General features: G+C 37.3%; 1 pseudogene; it reads right to left on the reverse strand.

Moving 5' to 3' along the window:
• Nucleotides 1–17,813, reverse strand: part of LOC119509848 — a 110,912-nt pseudogene extending 93,099 nt beyond the window's left edge.
• Nucleotides 17,814–18,103: the final 290 nt, after the last annotated feature.

Raw genomic sequence — 18,103 nt, forward strand, 5'->3', positions numbered from 1 at the left:
CAACTTGTGAGAATATGAGTTTGAAATATCTTGGCTTAAATAATTGGGTCAGAATATATATAAGAAGTCAGTATTAACAAGAAGGGAAAGATTATATATATATAAAAAAGAAACTGACCTAGACTCCAATTGATTTGTAGGTCTTTCAAATCAAAATGATGCTAATGAATCTTTTAAAAGTCTGAAATTTTAATGGGGTCCTAATACATGTAACCCTCTGAATCCTGCTTTCTTCTTTTAACAATAAAGCAGTAAAAATAGTTAATGATGGTGAAATATTTTTCTTCTGAAATGTACTCCAATTTTTCTTCTACTTCGCTTTCTTGTTGTCTTGGGTCTTATTATTGTTGCTTTGGGTACATGAACCCACCTTTTCTGTCTCTAAAATTTTCACCCATCAGTCTTACCCAAAACACACATCTCTTTCCCATCCACTTCCTCTGATTTGGCCTTGGGATGGCAGCTTGGATTTCAGACACAGACTGCCTCATTCAAATTGTAGCATTGCCACTTGGTAGTTAAATGACATTGGGCAAATTATGTAGGGGAGTTTCCACATTTAGGAAAAGGAGGTATCATTTTTATCTTCTACATGAGGCTGTGTTGGGAAATAAATGAGTTAATTCATATAACATGTTTAGAACAGTGCATGGGTATACGATAGGTTTTCAATAAGTGTTAACTCTTACTGCTATTTTGCAAGGGTGCAAGATGTTTTGGAAATGTTGACTAGGAGAATATTAAAAGCCATTAGTTATTGCTCTTCTTCATAACAGCAGGTCCTTTGCTTAATTATCTCATTTCATCCTCTCCACAACACTAAGTCATTCCATTACCTATCAGTCAAAAGATATTTATTAAACACCTACTCTGAGCCACATGTTCCTTAAGGCACTGGGAATTTCACAGTGAAGAAATTAGGCAAAAATCTGTACTCTTACAAAAATTACCTTCCCCTGGGGAAAAACAGAGAATAAGAAATGTTAAATATTTACCAGTTTAGGAGGTGAACTGTATAGTGGATTAGGAGTCTATAAAAATATAATAAAGCAGAGATGTGGATGGCAAGTGTGATCTTCCTCATTTCGGTGGCATAGACAGAGACAGTTATTAATAGGGGTTGAGGATTTTTAGTTATCTGCCCAGGTTCTAATGATCCTGGCTCTTATCTGGGAACATCAAGTGACTAGAGAATTGCAGTTGTATTTGCATGCTATATTGTCATCTCCAGGCCACTGTGGATTGGAAAAGAAGAGGCCATTTGGTCCTAATTAGGCCAATCATATTGTTTCTCTTGAGAATTTTGTAATTTGAGTCAAAACATTCAGATGTTGTAAATTGGCTGTGGTTATGGACAAGTGCTTGTCTGCATTGTTGGACTGAAAGAAGATGATAGAGCTCACACATTAGCTTAGTGAATAAATTTTTACTCTTAAACTATGTGTACAATGGTGTAGAAGACATTGAAGAATCTTCTGTCACCTGAGTATCATGCAGATTCATGGAACTGGAGGTGCCCCAAGGTGCTGAAATAGTCTATTTAGCACTTCTGGGAGTGTGGGCGAGTTGATTTTAAATTTTAGTTGATTTAAAAATTATTTATTTATTCATTTACTTATTTATATATTTATTTATGTTCACAAATCTTTTTTTTTTTTTTTTCTTTCATGTAAGGAAGAGCTGTCTTAAGAATTTAGGGACATTTTATTCTCTCCTCTCGACTCCCAATTACTGATACCCACATTTCCCAGTTCAGAATGATTTCTTGAGTGTTCTTGGGGTGCATCCTTATTTTTCAGAGGACTTTTAGAAAGTTCAAGTTACCAACAGTAGTCCGCAAAGAGGAATAACCTTGTGTCCCCTCCTGTCACACAGTGTGAAGCTGACTTTCACACCCAGTTGGTTCTGGAGAGGTGCAGGTATTCCACAAGTGTGACCAATAACACTGGGCCTCTCTTGTAGTGAATAATCATTTTCCTCTGGGAATTAAAGCCACAAACCCCAGCCCACCAGCAAACATCTGCTGTGTCTTGATAGCACTGCCAGGTGGCTTATTTTGGTTCCTCATTCTGTTCTTTAATCTTCTCTGTAGTCACCTCCATGAAGTTGTTTATTCTGGAATAACATGCTGGAAACCTAGACCAAATAGTGTAGATTTGTGGGAAACTACTAGCTAATTCATTGATTTCCTGCACTTGAATGGATTTTCCTGATGGTGTCACCTGCTCATGGTCTAAGTAAGCCATTCATTACCTATGGAGAAATACATATTAATAGACTTAACAAGTAGCTTGAGAAGAAATGTGTTTATCTGCCTTTTGCAAAAAGCTAATGCACATGCATTTCCTATCTGAATATATTATTAGAAGGGATGACTCTGACAGTGCTGTTTGGGTTGCTTTTGGAGTGCTCTCATAGCTTTTGGAGTGCTTTCTAGGAAAGTGATTGCTTTTAATACATTCGTCTCTTTGCCCCTCTGAATTAGGTGCTATGGGAATTATTGATCTCCCATTTTAATTTTCAGAGGTGCCACAAAGTTACAATGGCACTGAAACAGACAAATCAGAGTAGTGTAACTACATGAGTTCTAGAGAGTGACACTAACTAGCTATGTGACTTTGTTAAGTCACATAATCATTCTCGGCTTCAGTCTTCTCATTGGTAAAGAAAATATTCCCGTCTTTCTTCCAAGTTGTTGTGATTCTTAAATGAGTTGATGTATGTGAAAACACACTGTGAGATAAAATGTACAATATATGTGTATTATTATTATTATTTGTAATTTTTCTTTATACGTGAGGATCTGATGACCTAAGATAGATTTCATTTTGTGACATTGTACCAAATTGATTAGCATTTAAATCTTTTTAATAGGGAAACATCTTTGTTGGGAGCAAATGATTTTATTCTAGATTTACCTGTCATAAATTGTAATCTACTGAACACCCTTCTGAGGAGTTGTATCCTTTTAGATTTGGGGATATATGATGGCCTTCTAGCTGACTGTAGTAGCTTTCCTCCTGGACTTCACATTAAAATCACCTGGGGCTTTAAAAAAAAATACCAGTGCCAAGGCCTAAACTGAGTAAGCACCTCTAAAGGTAAGATAAAACAAGAGGCACAGGTTACTCTGTCTTAATGCCAACATTCTCAGCAACTTCACTCTCTTCTGAGTTATCTGTCTGGATCCTGTGGCATTTGAATCCACAAACTCAGAGTGAAAGCCTATAGATGGCTATGGGTCCCTCTGTACAACATACATATTTGAGCTGATTCCATCTTGCATTGCACATTCCATGATCCGGTCCTGTGTTGGTTTGAAATTTCCTCCTCAGGGCAATAGGAGGTCAGGCCAAGGAAGGGATGCATTTTTGGTTCTTATCCAGAATTATCATTCCAGTCATCATCAGTAGTGATGAAGTGTGCAATAAAAGGTGTTCTTGGGATTCAGAAAGTCAGAAAGTTGTGCAGGAGAATATGATTTTAGGAAGTCAAAGCTATTCAAGGTTAAGAATTCAGGCATGCATGATAAAACTTTGGGGCACTTGAAAACCAGGAGTCAAGGAAGACTAAGGATCCAAAGTCTTGGCAGCCAAAAAGCCAAGACGTGTCATCTGAGCACCATGATATGAACCAGATTCAGAGGAGAGGTGGCCTCAGCCAGAAGTCCCTGAAGTGCAGGGCACTCCACTAGGGTAGGGTGACTCTGGACAAGAGATGGCAGTGAGCTGGGAGGTGAGTTGCTGAAGCCATTGGCAGGTAAGTGTTTGTACTTGGCTAAGCAAGGCTGTCACCAGGACAAATTCAGACATTATTGGGGACAGATTCTTTGATTAAGCAAATGGTACACCAGTCATAGTCTCACAGAGGCACAGGGTCGGTGAGATGTTACCATTAAAACAAAGTAATTGCTGCCTTGTTTTGCCTAATGCTGAGAAAAACACATTTGTAGAATGATTATTCAAATAATTAGATCTGAGTGGAGCAAAAATATGTAGGTTTCTTTTGAACAAAATGATTCCACTAGCCTCAGTCTTCCTATTTATTGGAGATTAGGGTAGCTAATTTCCATTAATATCTTACCACCATAGAGAGCATTTTTCTATATTCAAAGAAAAATTTTACAATTTAATTTTATCTATTGTAATTTTATAGTATGAGATCCTATGAACTAGTGCAAATTTTAAAATATTCTTTACCAATCTTTGTCCATGTGCACAATGCTTTAGATTGCTATTTTTTGGAGAATGATAATTTTGTGCCCCTTTTAAAATTTAATATTTTATCACACACATTTGCTCATAGGGTTCTCAAAAATATGTTTTTACTTGTTACACAAATATTAAATTTTATAAATTTTTCTTATATTAAAATGACTTATTTAGAAGTGATCAAGTAAATTCTTGGACATTTTGTTTAGAATTATTTGTTATTTTAAAAAGTCATTGTATATCTTTGAATTCATGACTTTATACTTATTTTTTAAAATTATTTTTTAAAGATAAATTCCCATGGAAAGGTTTTCTGCATCAAAGACTATGAACACCCAACAAAACTTGTTAGTTAACTGTTCTGATTTGCTAATGCTGCCATCATGCAAAATACCAGAAATGGATTGGCTTTTATAAAGGGGGTTTATTTGGTTACAAATTTACAGTCCTAAGGCCATAAAGTGTCCAAACTAAGGCATCAATAGGAAGATACCTTCACTGAAGAATGGCCAATGGCATCCAGAACACCTCTGTCAGCTGGGAAGGCATGTGGCTGGCATCTGTTTTTCCTTTACTCCCAGGCTGTGTTTCAAAATGGATTTCTCCAAAATGTCTCTGGGCTCCTATTTCTTAGACTCTTTGGCTCTCCTGTGCATCTAAGCATCAGGGTCCTCTTGGTTTCTCTGGAGCAAACTCTGGGCTTGCATCACTTAGCTTAACATCTCCAAACATCCTTCTGTCTGCATCTCCAAGCATCAGCTTTCAATGGCCTTCTCTAAAATGTCTCTCTCTGCTGCTCTCCAAAACATCCCTCTTTTTTTAGGACCCGGAGATTTAATCAAGACCCACCCTGAATAGGCGGGTTCCATGTCTCCCTGGAGATATTTAATCAAAGTCTAGCCCACAGTTGATTGAGTCACATCTCCATGGAAACACTCAATCAAACGATTTGCCCTCACATGATTGCATCAAAGAATATGGCTTTTTGGGGACATCATATATCCAAACTGGCATATTGACAAATGATGTTCCCATAAGTTTTAGAGTTTAGCACACAAAAAATGTCCTGGAGGTAAAAAAACACGTATTTCTCCCCCAGTTTATAGATACAAAAACTGAGTCTAAGATGATTCAATGACTGCTCAAGACCAGACAGATCATGAGAAGCAGTGCCAGGCCTAGAACTTCTGCTGGCCTTGGGGTATTCCTATTAGGGTAAATAAAGAGATCGTTTCTGTTTCTTTCTTTCTTTTCATTCTTGATTTTGTTTTGATTGTGTCTCAGCTTCTATACTCTTTCAATATTTGTTGATTCATATTGAAGAATGATATCATGGGAGAAGCTATTTGCCATTTCTTCTCAGTGGATTTAGATGGACATAACAGTATAATGGGAAAAACTACAAAGTAATAATACTAATATTAATTTAGAAAAGGAGGAGAGGAATAAGGAGAAGAAAAGGAAGAGGTAGAACTATGAAGAAGTCAGGACTCGTCTTAAAATGCTTTCCAAAGATCAGCAACCTAGTAGCAGAGTAGAGATTCAAAACAGGGAAGTTTACTCCAAAACCCTTATACTTAACCACCAAACTCCACTGTGTCTTGATTGAAACTAAACAGGACAGATGACTAGAGAAGTTCCTGGGACTAATGGTGACAGATTGTGGGTTGTGGATTTTAAATTTGATTTGTTTTCTCAACCTCGAGCGGTTGGTGAGGCTTAGCTTTGAATTTTATTGTCCTTTGGTGGTTCAGCTTCGCCTCTTTGTGGGTGAGGTTTGGTTGGAACTGGGGTAGGTTGGTTGGTTCAGCTTTGCTGTGTTCCTCCAATAGTCTGGGGCCAAGTGTGAAGGGTTGATGGTAAAAAAAATCTCTATTTTTATTAACGAGCCTGGTGTCCCAAAGGCCCAAGGTGTCTGAACTCCATGAGGCTGAACTGCTTGCTTTCTGTGATAAATGAGCTGAAAGCCCCAGTTTGTAAGTCTGGGAGCAATGGGGGTGGATGCTCAGCCTGTTTCCCCAGCTGTGGATTGTCATGTGACTCCACTGTATTTAGTAATGAGCAATCACAGTTTCCTTTATGCAAATCTCTTGTCTCCTTCCCTTAATGATAATGAGTTTCTTAATAGCTTTGTTCTTCTTACACATTATCTATTATAGTGCCAGTTATTCAGAGTAGAAATTTTAAAAAATAAATCTTCCTCTCTGCTCTGTTCCAGATGGCTTCCATAATTGGTTTATTGCTTTTGCAGATGCTATAGAGAAATTTCAGAAAGTTAGCCAACAATGGATTAGAGCAGCTAGTGAAAGTGGCCTTTTCCTTTTGATTATTCTGTTTTGAAACAAACATAATCGGCGTATGAGCTGCAAGCACTGTGTTCCCTAAACTCAGCATTTCTGTAGTTTGGGTGGCTACGGGTTGATTATTTGGTATGGGAAAGTTGTGTTGATGTTTCTTAGGTGACTGGGTTGCTACAAATGAGTTTAGCTGAGAGAGGAGCTGGAACACAACCCTGGATCAGCAGATGCAGCAGATGTATTTCCCATTGAACTGATTTCATGAAAAGTTGTGTAATTGTAGTCTGTTATATGTTTAAAACCAATTTTACAGTTTACAAAGTGTCTCAACAGTAATCCTGAGAGGAAAACCAGGGGATTATGATTATTATCATTATTATTATTATTTATACCCCTATTCCTGATGAGAAAACTGAGGTCCAGAGAGGAGAGATGATCACTCAAGGTGATGTGTATTGAAATGATACTGATGCTCTTGGATCCAAAAAAACATTGTAAACAAATTGAGAAAAATATCAAACTATTATAAGCATGTTGACCACAACAAGTATTTAAACAGAGAAAAACATTTTTTTGTAGTAAGTGATAATCTGACGCTTGTGAAAAGAAATTATACGGACCAGTATTCAGTGTGCTAATGCTGCTGTTGTGCAAAATACTAGAAATGGATTGGCTTTTATAAAAAGGTTTATTTGGTTACAAATTTACTGTCTGAAGGCCATGAAAATGTCCAAATTAAGGTATCAACAAGAGTATACCTTCACTGAAGGAAGACCAATCATGTCCAGAAAAACCTCTGTTAGCTGGGAAGGCATGTGGCTGCATCTGCTGCTGATCCAGGGTTGTGTTCCAGCTCCTCTCTCAGCTCCTGTGCATTCTTCAAAATGTTTCTCTTGGGGCATTTTGTCTTCTCTGAGCTTCTCCGGAGCCACTTCTGGGCTAGCATAAGTCTGCTTTCAATGGCTGTCTCCAAAATATCTCTCTTAGTTGTTCTCCAAAATGTCACTCACAGCTGCTTGGAGATCCTTTTGTTTGTGAGCTCTTTTATAGGACTCCAGTGATTAAATCAAGACACACCCTGAATGGGCAGGGTCCATATCTCTTTGGAAATATTCAGTCAAGTCTTTGACCTACAGTCGATTGAGTCACATCTCCATGGAAACACTCAATCAAAGGATTCCAATCCAATGAACACTATATAAGTCTGCCTCCACAAGATTGCATCAAACATGGCGTTCTGTGGACCTGCACAACCAGCTTGATGCCAGCCAGCCACCACTTGGGCAAGCCTTGGGTTGAGGCAGGTTGTTAGTCATTCTGATGCCGGCTTCAGTGCCTGAGCTGTGCTGTGAAGAAGTTCGTTGTGCTGCCCTCACTGCAGCACTGTGACCAGCACCTCCTGCCATCGGCTTTGGAGCCTCTGCTGGAGGCTGCATTGGACCTTACTCCCGAGACCCCTCATTTAAAGCACCCCCCCCCCACCCTGCAGTCGGCTCTTGGACCGATGCACTTTAGAGGTGCTTTATCCTCTACCCTTTAAATGCGTAGTGTGTCCTGACCTGGCTATTGGGCAATGTTATATTGTCGGCTTATGATTGAGTAAGCAAATAAATTGCATTGAGTATTCAAATTAGAGTTGTGTCAGATCTGCTTTCAAGTGCTAAATTTACTTTTGATTTCATTCTGCTTTCAGTTTGTTAGGATAACTACATTTATACTACACAAGGTCATATAGCTTTCCAGTGGTGGAATAATTTTCACTTTATTTTATTGTATCTTCTGTATTCAGGAGCCCTAAGTGATTACCATGAGATAGATATTTTACCTCTACTTTTGCCACTTCTGTTCAATATTTTACTGGAGCAGCAAGCCACTACAATAAGGTAAATAAATGAAGATGAATAGGTGGATGGATCGATAGATCAATAGATAGATAGCTATAGATAGATAAAGGTATTCAGATGGGAAAGAAAGATGTAAAACTCCTTTTATTTGCAGATGAGATGATCCTTTACGTAGAAGATCCTATTGAAGTTCAGTAAGGTTGCAGGATACAAGATCAGCATACAATATTAATTATATATCTATATAACGACAATGAACAATTTAGTACAAAAATGAAACTAAAAATAATTCTCTTCATAAGGAACAAAATACTTGGAATAAGCTTAGCAAAAGTGTAAGATGTACACTGAATACTGCAGAACTTTGCTTTATGGATGAAGATATAAATGAGAGCTATTTTAAGTTCATGAATTAGAAGACAACATTGTTTAGGAGGAAATTCTCTCAATATTTATAGAATATTAGCATTTAAATCTACTGATTCTTAATCTAGTGATTTCCTACTAAAATTCTCCTGACAAAGCCTATTTGTTTATAGTAAGGAGATCATTATAAAAGTACAAAATGTGTAGGTTTTAATGGCAAAAAATTAGAAAAAGCCTAAATTTCCTAGCAAGAGATTACATAAATAAATTAGCATACACAAAGTAGTGAAATTCTGTCCATCCAATAAATATAATAATTTAAGAGTTTTATTATTGACCTGGAAAAATGCTCATGGGTTGTTGTTGGACAAAAGCAGATAGGAAAAAAGTACATATAGAATTGACCATATGTATTTCTAAGTACAGTGAAATGTCTAAGGATAGTCAAAGGGCTAACAGTAATTATCACTGAGCTGTGAGATTAAGTATATTTTACTTTTTTCTTTGAATTTTTTTGGGGGGATTAGTTTGAATTATTTAAAATGAGTGTTTATTATTATAAAAAGATAGTAAAGGAAGCAATGTGCTTTAAAAGACCTAGATTTTGGTTCTTTGTGTCTTCTTTGACTGCCCAAATTGCTTTTGTAAAATATTCCATCTGGTTTTTTTTTCTCTTTTCCTCCATATTTAGTTTCTTTCCATCTTGGTCTAGAATTCTTTTCACTCATTTGTTACATCTTCATCTTGTCTTGGTTTCTAGGTTAGTGGAACCTTGGAGTTTTCTTATCTGTTATTGCAGTTAATAAACATAAAGTTAAAGGGGAATTTCTTAAGTTCATAGCACACCAGTTATACAACAGCAAATCAAATATGGCAGTTGCCTCTGCCATCAGATAAATTAAATTTTATATCCTTAACCAAGAATTATTATTTACTGTGAAGTAATTAACAAGGAACCTGTTTTGGATCCAGAACACCTCATTGTGTACCTTTTGGATAAAATTAATAAAGATGAATATTAAAAACCCAACAGAAAGGAAGGAAGGCCACTGTCAGTGTGGCAGTGAAACCAATTAGGATAATTTTAATTGGATAAAATTTCTTTCAGTGGGGCCATCAGACTTCACAGACTGATTGTGGGTCTAGTGTCCATCCAGTGCTGAATTTGGTAAAGATGGGAATAAGTGCTCTGTCGTCTCTAGGCTCTTCTCTCTGCTGTTCCCCTTTGCCCCGGTTCTACCTTCTTCCTTTCCTTCAGCCCTCAGGGTACTGCTGCTTTCTCCGGATAATTATCATGACTCTATACCATGGATTTGGCTCCATGCATATAGTCATTCTAGTGCTTTCAAACACCCTTCAGGGTTTAGAAAGGTGTAAGTGACTTTCCTAGATTACACAGCCAGTGAGGGGACTAACTGGAGTCTGTATTCTGTTCCCCCTTAGTAGAGGGGAGAGAGCTTTGTGAAAGTGTTGTTATTTGTCCAAGCATTTTTATTTTACAAATGAGGTAACTGAGGTTCAGGAAGCATCACTAATTTTTCTTAAAGCAGTTTTATTGACATATATAGTCACATACCATACAATCCATTCACACTGTACAATCAGTGACTTTTAGTATAATCATAGTTGTGCATTCATCACCAAAATCAATTTTAGAACATTTGCATTACTCCAAAAAGAAAAACCCCATACCCCTTAGCAGCCACCTCTCATCCTTCTATCCTTCCCCAGCCCTCCATAACCACTGAACTACTTCTGTCTCTCTAGATTAATTTATAGTTCCATTTTATATAAATGGAATCATACAATTTGTAGTACTTTGTGTCTGGTTTCTTTCAGTTAGCATAATGTTTTTATTAAAAATAATTATTATTAATGTTTTAATTAGAGAAGTAGTAGGTTTACAGAAAAGACATGTAAAAAATACAACATTCCCATATACCCCCCTATTGTTGACAGTTTGCATTAGTGTGGCATCTATAACAAAGGTTGATGAAAGGATATTAAAATATTGTTAACTATAGTCCATAGTTTACATTAGGTGTATTTTTCCATATACTACCCTGTTATTAACACCTTGCAATTGTTCACTTATATTTATTACAATTCATGAAAGACCATTCTTTTATTTGTATTGTAATGTTGACCACAGTCCATCATCCACAACAGGGTTCACTGTTTTATACAGTCCTATGTTTTATCTTCTAACTTTCCTTCTAGTAACATACACGACCCAAAACTTCCCCTTTCAACCACGTTCACGAACAAAATTCAGCACTATTAATTACACTTATAATAATGTGCTACCATTAACACTATCCATTTCCAAACATTTCCAATCAACCTAAATAGAAATTCTGCACAAATTAATCATTGGTTCCCCATTCTCTACCCCCATTCTATCCCTTGGTAATGTATTCTAGATTCTTACTCTATGAGTTGCTTGTTATAATAATTGTTTCATGTCAGTGAAATCACACAATATTTGTCCTTTTGTGCCTGGCTTATTTCACTCAACGTAATGTCCTCAAGGTTCATCCATGTTGTCACATACATCAGGACTTCATTTCTTCTGACAGCTGAATAATATTCCATTGTATGTACATATACCACATTTTGTTTATCCATCCATCAGTTGACAGACAGTTGGTTTGCTTCCATCTTTTGGCGATTATGAATAATGCTGCTATGAACATTGGTGTGCAAATGTCTGTTTGAGTCCCTGCTCTCAGTTCTTTTGGGTATATAACTAGTAGCAGAATTGCCACATGATATGGAAATTCTATACTAAACTTCCAGAGGAACCTCCAAATTGTCTTCCACAGTAGTGGCACCATTTTACATTCTCACCAGCAGTGAATAAGTGATTCTGTTTCTCCATATCCTCTCCAAAACTAGTAGTTTTCTGTTTTTTTTTTTTTTAATAGTGGCCATTCTCGTAGGAATAAAATGGTATCTCATTGTGGTTTTGATTTCCAGTTGCATAATAGCTAGTGATATTGAGCATCTTTTCATGTTCTTTTTAGCCATTTTTATTTTCTCTTTGGAAAAGTGTCTATTCAAGTGTTTTGCTTAGTTTTAAATTGGGTTATTTGTCTTTTTATTGTAGAATTGTAGGTTTTCTTTACATATTCTTGATACTAAACCCTTATTGGATATGTGGTTCCACTTATTTTCTCCCATTGTGTAGGTTGCCTTTTCACTTTCTTGGTTCAGTCCTTCAAATTATGAAAGTTTTTAATTTTGAGGAAGTCCCATTAGTCTATTTATTCTTTCATTGCTTGTGCAATCTATTTCTTCTTTCATTGCTTGTGCTTTGGTGTAAAGTCTAAGAAACCGTTGCCTACTACAAGATACTGAAGATGATTCCCTACAATTTCTTCTAGAAGTTTTATAGTCCTGGTTATTATATTTAGGTTTTTGATCCATTTTAATTTTTGTGTATTGTGTGAGATAGAGGTCTTCTTTCATTCTTTTGCATATGGATATCCAGTTCTCCCAGCACATTTTTTGAGTTCATTAAGTGGACTCAGCAGCATTGTCAAAAATCAATTGGCCATAGATACGAGGGTCTATTTCTGAACTCTCAATTCCATTCCATTGGTCAATACATCTATCCTTGTGCCAGTACCATGCTGTTTTGATCAGTGGAATGTTATAATATGCTTTAAAGTCAGGAAGTTTGAATCCTCCAACTTCATGCTTCTTTTTCAAGATGTTTTTGGCTATTTGAGGTTCCTTGCCCCTCCCAATAAAGTTGATTATTGGCTTTTCCATTTCTGCAAAGTACACTATTGGAATTTTAATTGAGATTGCATTGAATCTGTAAATCAATTTTGGTAGAATCATCATCTTAATGATATTTAGTCTTCCAATGCATGAACATGGAATATCCTTCCATTTATTTAGGTCTTTGATTTCTTTTAGCAATGTTTATAGTTTTCTGCATATAAGTCCTATACATCCATAGGTAAATTTATTCCTAGATATTTGATTCTTTTAGGTGCTATTTTAAGTGAAAATTTTCTCTTGATTTCTTCCTCAGATTGCTCATTACTAGTGTATAGAAACACTACTGATTTCTGTGTGTTGATCTGGTGTCCTGCTACTTTGCTGAACTTGTGTATTAGCTCTAGTAGCTTTGTTGTCGATTTTTCGGGGCTTTCTATGTATAGAATCAGGTTATCTGCAAATAGTGAAAGTTTTACTTCTTCCTTTCTAATTTGGATTCCTTTTATTTCTTTTTCCTGCCTAACTGCTCTAGCTAGAGCTAGAATGTTAAGTAATAGTGGTGAGAGTGGGCATCCTTGTCTTCTTCCAGATCCTAGGGGGAAAGCTTTCAGTCTTTCACCATTGATTATGATGTTAGCTGTGGGGTATTCATATATGCTCTTTATCATGTTGGAGAAGTTGCTTTCTGTTCCTATCTTTAGAAGTGTTTTTATCAAGAAAGGATGCTGGGTGTTGGAAAATTCCAATCCAAATGCAGGCTTTCACAAGTGGTACATTAGAGAAGCCTTTTGTGTAAAACTTGCTGGTAATCAGCCACTGCTTCTTGCCCAAAACCCCGCTTCCCAAGCTATATATATTCCAATCCTTAAAAGGACACTAAAACCCACTACTCACTTCTCCATTGGCTCAATGCCATTCCTTCTCAATTCCTGCCCCAACAGACCCCCAGGTCCAACATCACTTAAACCGTCAGCTAAACCCCTGACCATCTTGACCAACTGACCATGCTCAAAAGCAAAGAATAAATACAGCTCTTCCTTTGTCTCAAGCAGGCTGAAGCTTTACTTAAGAGCCCCACCATGCTGGTATGTAAATAAGCTTTCCTGCCTGAAGTCAATTAGTCTCTGTGCCCTCTATAACCATGCACCCTAAAATTTCTAACACTGGGTTTTGTTACATGCCTTTTATGCATCAGTCGGGATAATATGTGCTTTTCACCCTTGATTTGTCAATGTGGTATATTACATTAATTGTTTTTTTGTGTGTTGAACCACCCTTGCATACCTGGGATAAAAGCCACTTGATTACAGTGTATATCAAATTCTTTTTATGTGCTGTTGGATTTGATTTTCAAATACTTTGTTGAAGTGTTTTGCATCTATATTCATTAGAAAAATTGGTCTGTAATTTCCTTTTTTTTTGTAGTATCTTTATCTGGCTTTGGTATTAGGGTGCCATTGTCTTCATTGAATGAGTTAGGTAAATGCTCTCTTCAGTTTTTTTTGAAGAGTTTGCGCAGGATTGGTTAATTAAATTAACTTCTTGGAATGATTGATAGAATTTACCTGTGAAGCCATCTGGTCCTGTGCTTTTCTTTGTTGGGAGGTTTTTGGTGACTGATTCAATCTCTTTACTTGTAATTGGTCTGTTGATGATTTCTATTTCTTCTACAGTCAGTATAGGCTGTTTGTATGTTTCTAGGACTTTATCCATTTCATCTAAGTTGTCTAATTTTTGGCATACAGTTGTGCATAGTATCCTCTTATCATCCTTTTTATTTCTGTAGGGTCCATAGTGATGTCCCCCTCTCATTTCTAATTCTGTTTTTTGCATCTTCTCTCTGTTTTTCTGCAGTCTAGCTAAGGCTTTTTCAATTTTATTTATCTTCTCGAAGAACCAACTTTTGGCTTTATTAATTCTCTCAATTGTTTTATTCTCAATTTCATTTATTCTGCTCTAATCTTTGTTATTTCTTTCCTTCGGCTTGCTTTGGGATTAATTTGCTGTTCTTTTTCTAATTCCTTCAGGTTTGCAGTTAGGTCTTTGATTTCAGCTCTGTCTTCCTTTTTTAATGCAGGTATTTAGGGTTATAAATTTTCCTCTCAGCACTGCCTTTGCTACATCCCATCCATTTTGATATGTGGTGTTCTCATTTTCATCCATCTTGAGATATTTACTGATTTTGTTGCAATTTCTTCTTTGACCCACTGATTGATTACTTAAGAGTGTGTTGTTTAATATCCATATATTTGTGACTCTACCATTCTCCACCTGTTATTGATTTCCAGCCTTATTTCATTATGGTCAGAGAATGAGCTTTGTATAATTTAAATGTTTTTAAATTTTTTGAGGCTTGTTTTCTGATTCACCATGTGGTCTATTCTGGAGAATGATCCATGGGCACTTGAGAAGAATGTATTTCCTGCTGTTTTGGGATACAATGTTCTGTATATGTCTGTTAGCTCTAGATAATGTATCATATTGTTCAAATTCTCTGTTTCCTTATTGATCCTCTGTCTAGATGTTCTGTCTATTGATGAGAGTGGTGTATTGAAGTCTGTATCTATTAATGTAGAGGCATTATTTCTCCCTTTGATTTGCCAGTGTTTGCCTCACATATTTTAAGGCACCTGGTTAGGTGCATAAATATTTATGATTATTTCTTCTTCTTGGTGAATTTCCTGTTATTAATATATAGTGTTCTTCTTTGTCTCTTATAACAGCTTCTGGCATAAAGCCTATTTTCTCCAGTATTAGTGTAGCTCCTTCAGCTGTTTTTTGGTTACTGGTTGTGTGGGATGGGATATCTTTTTCCAACCTTTTACTTTTAACCTATTTTTGACTTTATGAGTCTCTTGTAGACAGCATATAGTTGTATCATACATACTTTTTTTTTTATCCATTCTGCAAATCCATGTCTTTTGATGTTAATCCATTAACATTCAGTGTTTTTACTGTAAAGGCAGTGCTTACTTCAACCATTCTATCCTTTGGTTTTTATAAGTCATAGATTATTTCTGCCTCTCTTTTTACCCTTTCAGTTGCCCTTACCGATAATCTCCATTTCTGCCCTCTACTCCAAGCATCTTTTGTCTGTCTTTTTTTTTTCAGCCTGCAGAACCCCCTTTAATATTTCTTGTAGGGTAGGTTCTTGTTGACGAATTCTCTCAGTTTCTGCTTAATCTGTCACTATTTTAAAATCTCCCTCATTTTTGAAGGGCAGTTTTTCTGGCTAAAGAATTATGGGCTGACAGTTCTTCTCTTTCAGTACCTAAAATATATCTTACCACTGCCTTCTTGCCTGCATGGTTTCTAATGAGAAATTGGCACTTAGTCGTTTTGGGTGTCCCTTCTATAGCAGACTGCTTTTCTCTTGCTGTTTTCGGGATTCTCTCTTTATCTTTGGCATTTGTCATTCAGATTAGTATGTGTGCAGTGTAGGTCTATTAGGATTTATTCTGATTGGTGTATGTTGTCCTTCTTGGACGTGTATATTTATATCTTTCATAAGAGTTGGGGGATTTTGGGCCGTTACTTCTCAGATATTCTTTCTAACCTTTTTCCCTTCTGTTCTCCTTCTGGGACAGCCATGATGTGTATATTTGTGCACTTTGTGTTATCATTCAGATCCGTGAGATCCTACTCATTTTTTTGCATTCTTTTCCCTACCTTTCTTCCTTTGAGGTCTAGAGAGAGTCACCATCCTCTAGTTGGATTTGGAAATATTTGTCTTGGTCCTCAATGTGCTCCAAGGGGAATCCAGAATTAATGTTTAAGCGCTGCTATCTCTTATACTCTCATTTGAGCTCTCACACTATTGAAAATTATAGTTATAACCCTAGGATGTTTGTTTTATTTTTCATATGAATTCTTCCACTACATAAAGAATCTTAGACAAAAATATCATGTCTGTTTACTTGATGAGCTCTTCTCTCGTCCTCACCAACTTAGTGAGTGAGTATGGACAGATCACTTAGCCTTCCTGAGCTTTGTTTTTATCATCCATCACAGGGACCGATCATATCCCTTTTAACTTGCAAAAGTCTAAAATACTTGGAAATCATAATATGATCTGCAACAGACATGTAGCATATGATGATGATGATGATGAAGATGAGTGTTTATATTTAACATTTCTCAGAGTCTAATATATGGCAGGCAGTGCAAGGGGCTGTACCCACATTATCTCAGTTGCCATGTCTTGTAAGCCTCACCTGAGGCAGCACATCTGGGAGATGGAAACTGTTATTAGATCTGTTTCTGTTCGGTTCAAAACTCAGACTCTTAAGCCCTGTGCTGCAATGACTTCCAAATACAGGATGCTTATTGAGTGCTTCCTGTCTGCCATGCACTGTTTTGGGTATTGGGGAGGGTTCATCCTGCTTTTGAGGAATTTTTCCTCTAGAAGAGACAAAGAAATAAATTTGCCTATTAATTTTGGGGGGCCTTAATCTCCTAGCTCTATAATCCAAACTGAGAAATGTTAAGAAGGCTGACAGATTTCCCCGGGGCAGGGGGGGATAGAGGGGGACACGACAATGAGCCCAGGTAGATGTGGACAGTTTATTACTAAAGTAGATGGAAAAAGCAAGACCAGCAATTCATGTCAGTTCCTCACGTCCCATGTCCCATAAGCTGGGACTGATGCTAGGCAACATGAGTGGGGGGGGGGGGGTCAGCTGTGGCTGAGGAAACTTTCCATATTGCAGCTAAGCAGCTTCACAGCCTACCCCCAGATGGGAGGGGGAGGGGGAGAGCCCCGTACCTCTCCTGAATGAGGGAGGCTGGTGAGAAATTGCTTCATGACAGCCTCCATCAAGCCAGGGAGGCTGGTGAGAAATGGCCTCGCAGCAGCTCCTCGGAGAGTGCGTACCTTCTCCTGAACTACGAGAACCACACGGTGCCGCACCAAGGTCAGCCTGCGTCCAGCTCTGCCCTCATGACCTAAGAGGAGATGTGCCCAGTCATTAGGGGTTGGCCCAGAGGGGTACGATATGAAACAGACAAAACTCAGCCCTTACCTGCTAAAGCTTTCTTCAACTGTAGAAACAAAAGTTTGCGTTCTGTTACCTTCAAGCTCCAACATTCTTTATCCAGGAAACTTCAGCATACTTTGTCTTTTCTCAGTTTCTGATCCCAGCTGAACAACTTTTTGCCTTTGCTTATTTACCCTTATCTCCTGGCTTTGAGTGGTTTTTCTTTCCCAGTTTTTATTAGTCGCTGACTGTTAATAGCCACAAATGGATGGCAAAGATTCAGGATTGAGAGGGGTCAGACTCCTGGTATGGAATAATGCGGCTTGGCAGCCTTGCTCCCATACCCCTTCTCTTCCTGCCTGTGTCAAGCTGCTGATGGCCTGCCATCTTGCTTGTTGGCTCCCTGCCATTTTCACAGATGGACCCAATATGTTGGAGTGAGGAAATCGTGTATGAGAATTAAATGTGGTCATTGGTAATTATTGCAGTTGTTGGCATGAAATAAATTGGTCTACCTAGCTGAGTCCCAGGAGACTATGTGGATAAATTTGTTTGAGTCTTTATGCAACGTGCTATATTTAGGCAATTTATACCTAGATTTTTCTGGACATTTAAAAAGAATACAAATTGAACTAAGACTAAGATGAGAGGAATCTATCTGTGGGCTCTTGATACAT

This window comes from Choloepus didactylus, chromosome 15, assembly GCF_015220235.1.
Source record: "Choloepus didactylus isolate mChoDid1 chromosome 15, mChoDid1.pri, whole genome shotgun sequence".
Taxonomy (NCBI): domain Eukaryota; kingdom Metazoa; phylum Chordata; class Mammalia; order Pilosa; family Megalonychidae; genus Choloepus; species Choloepus didactylus.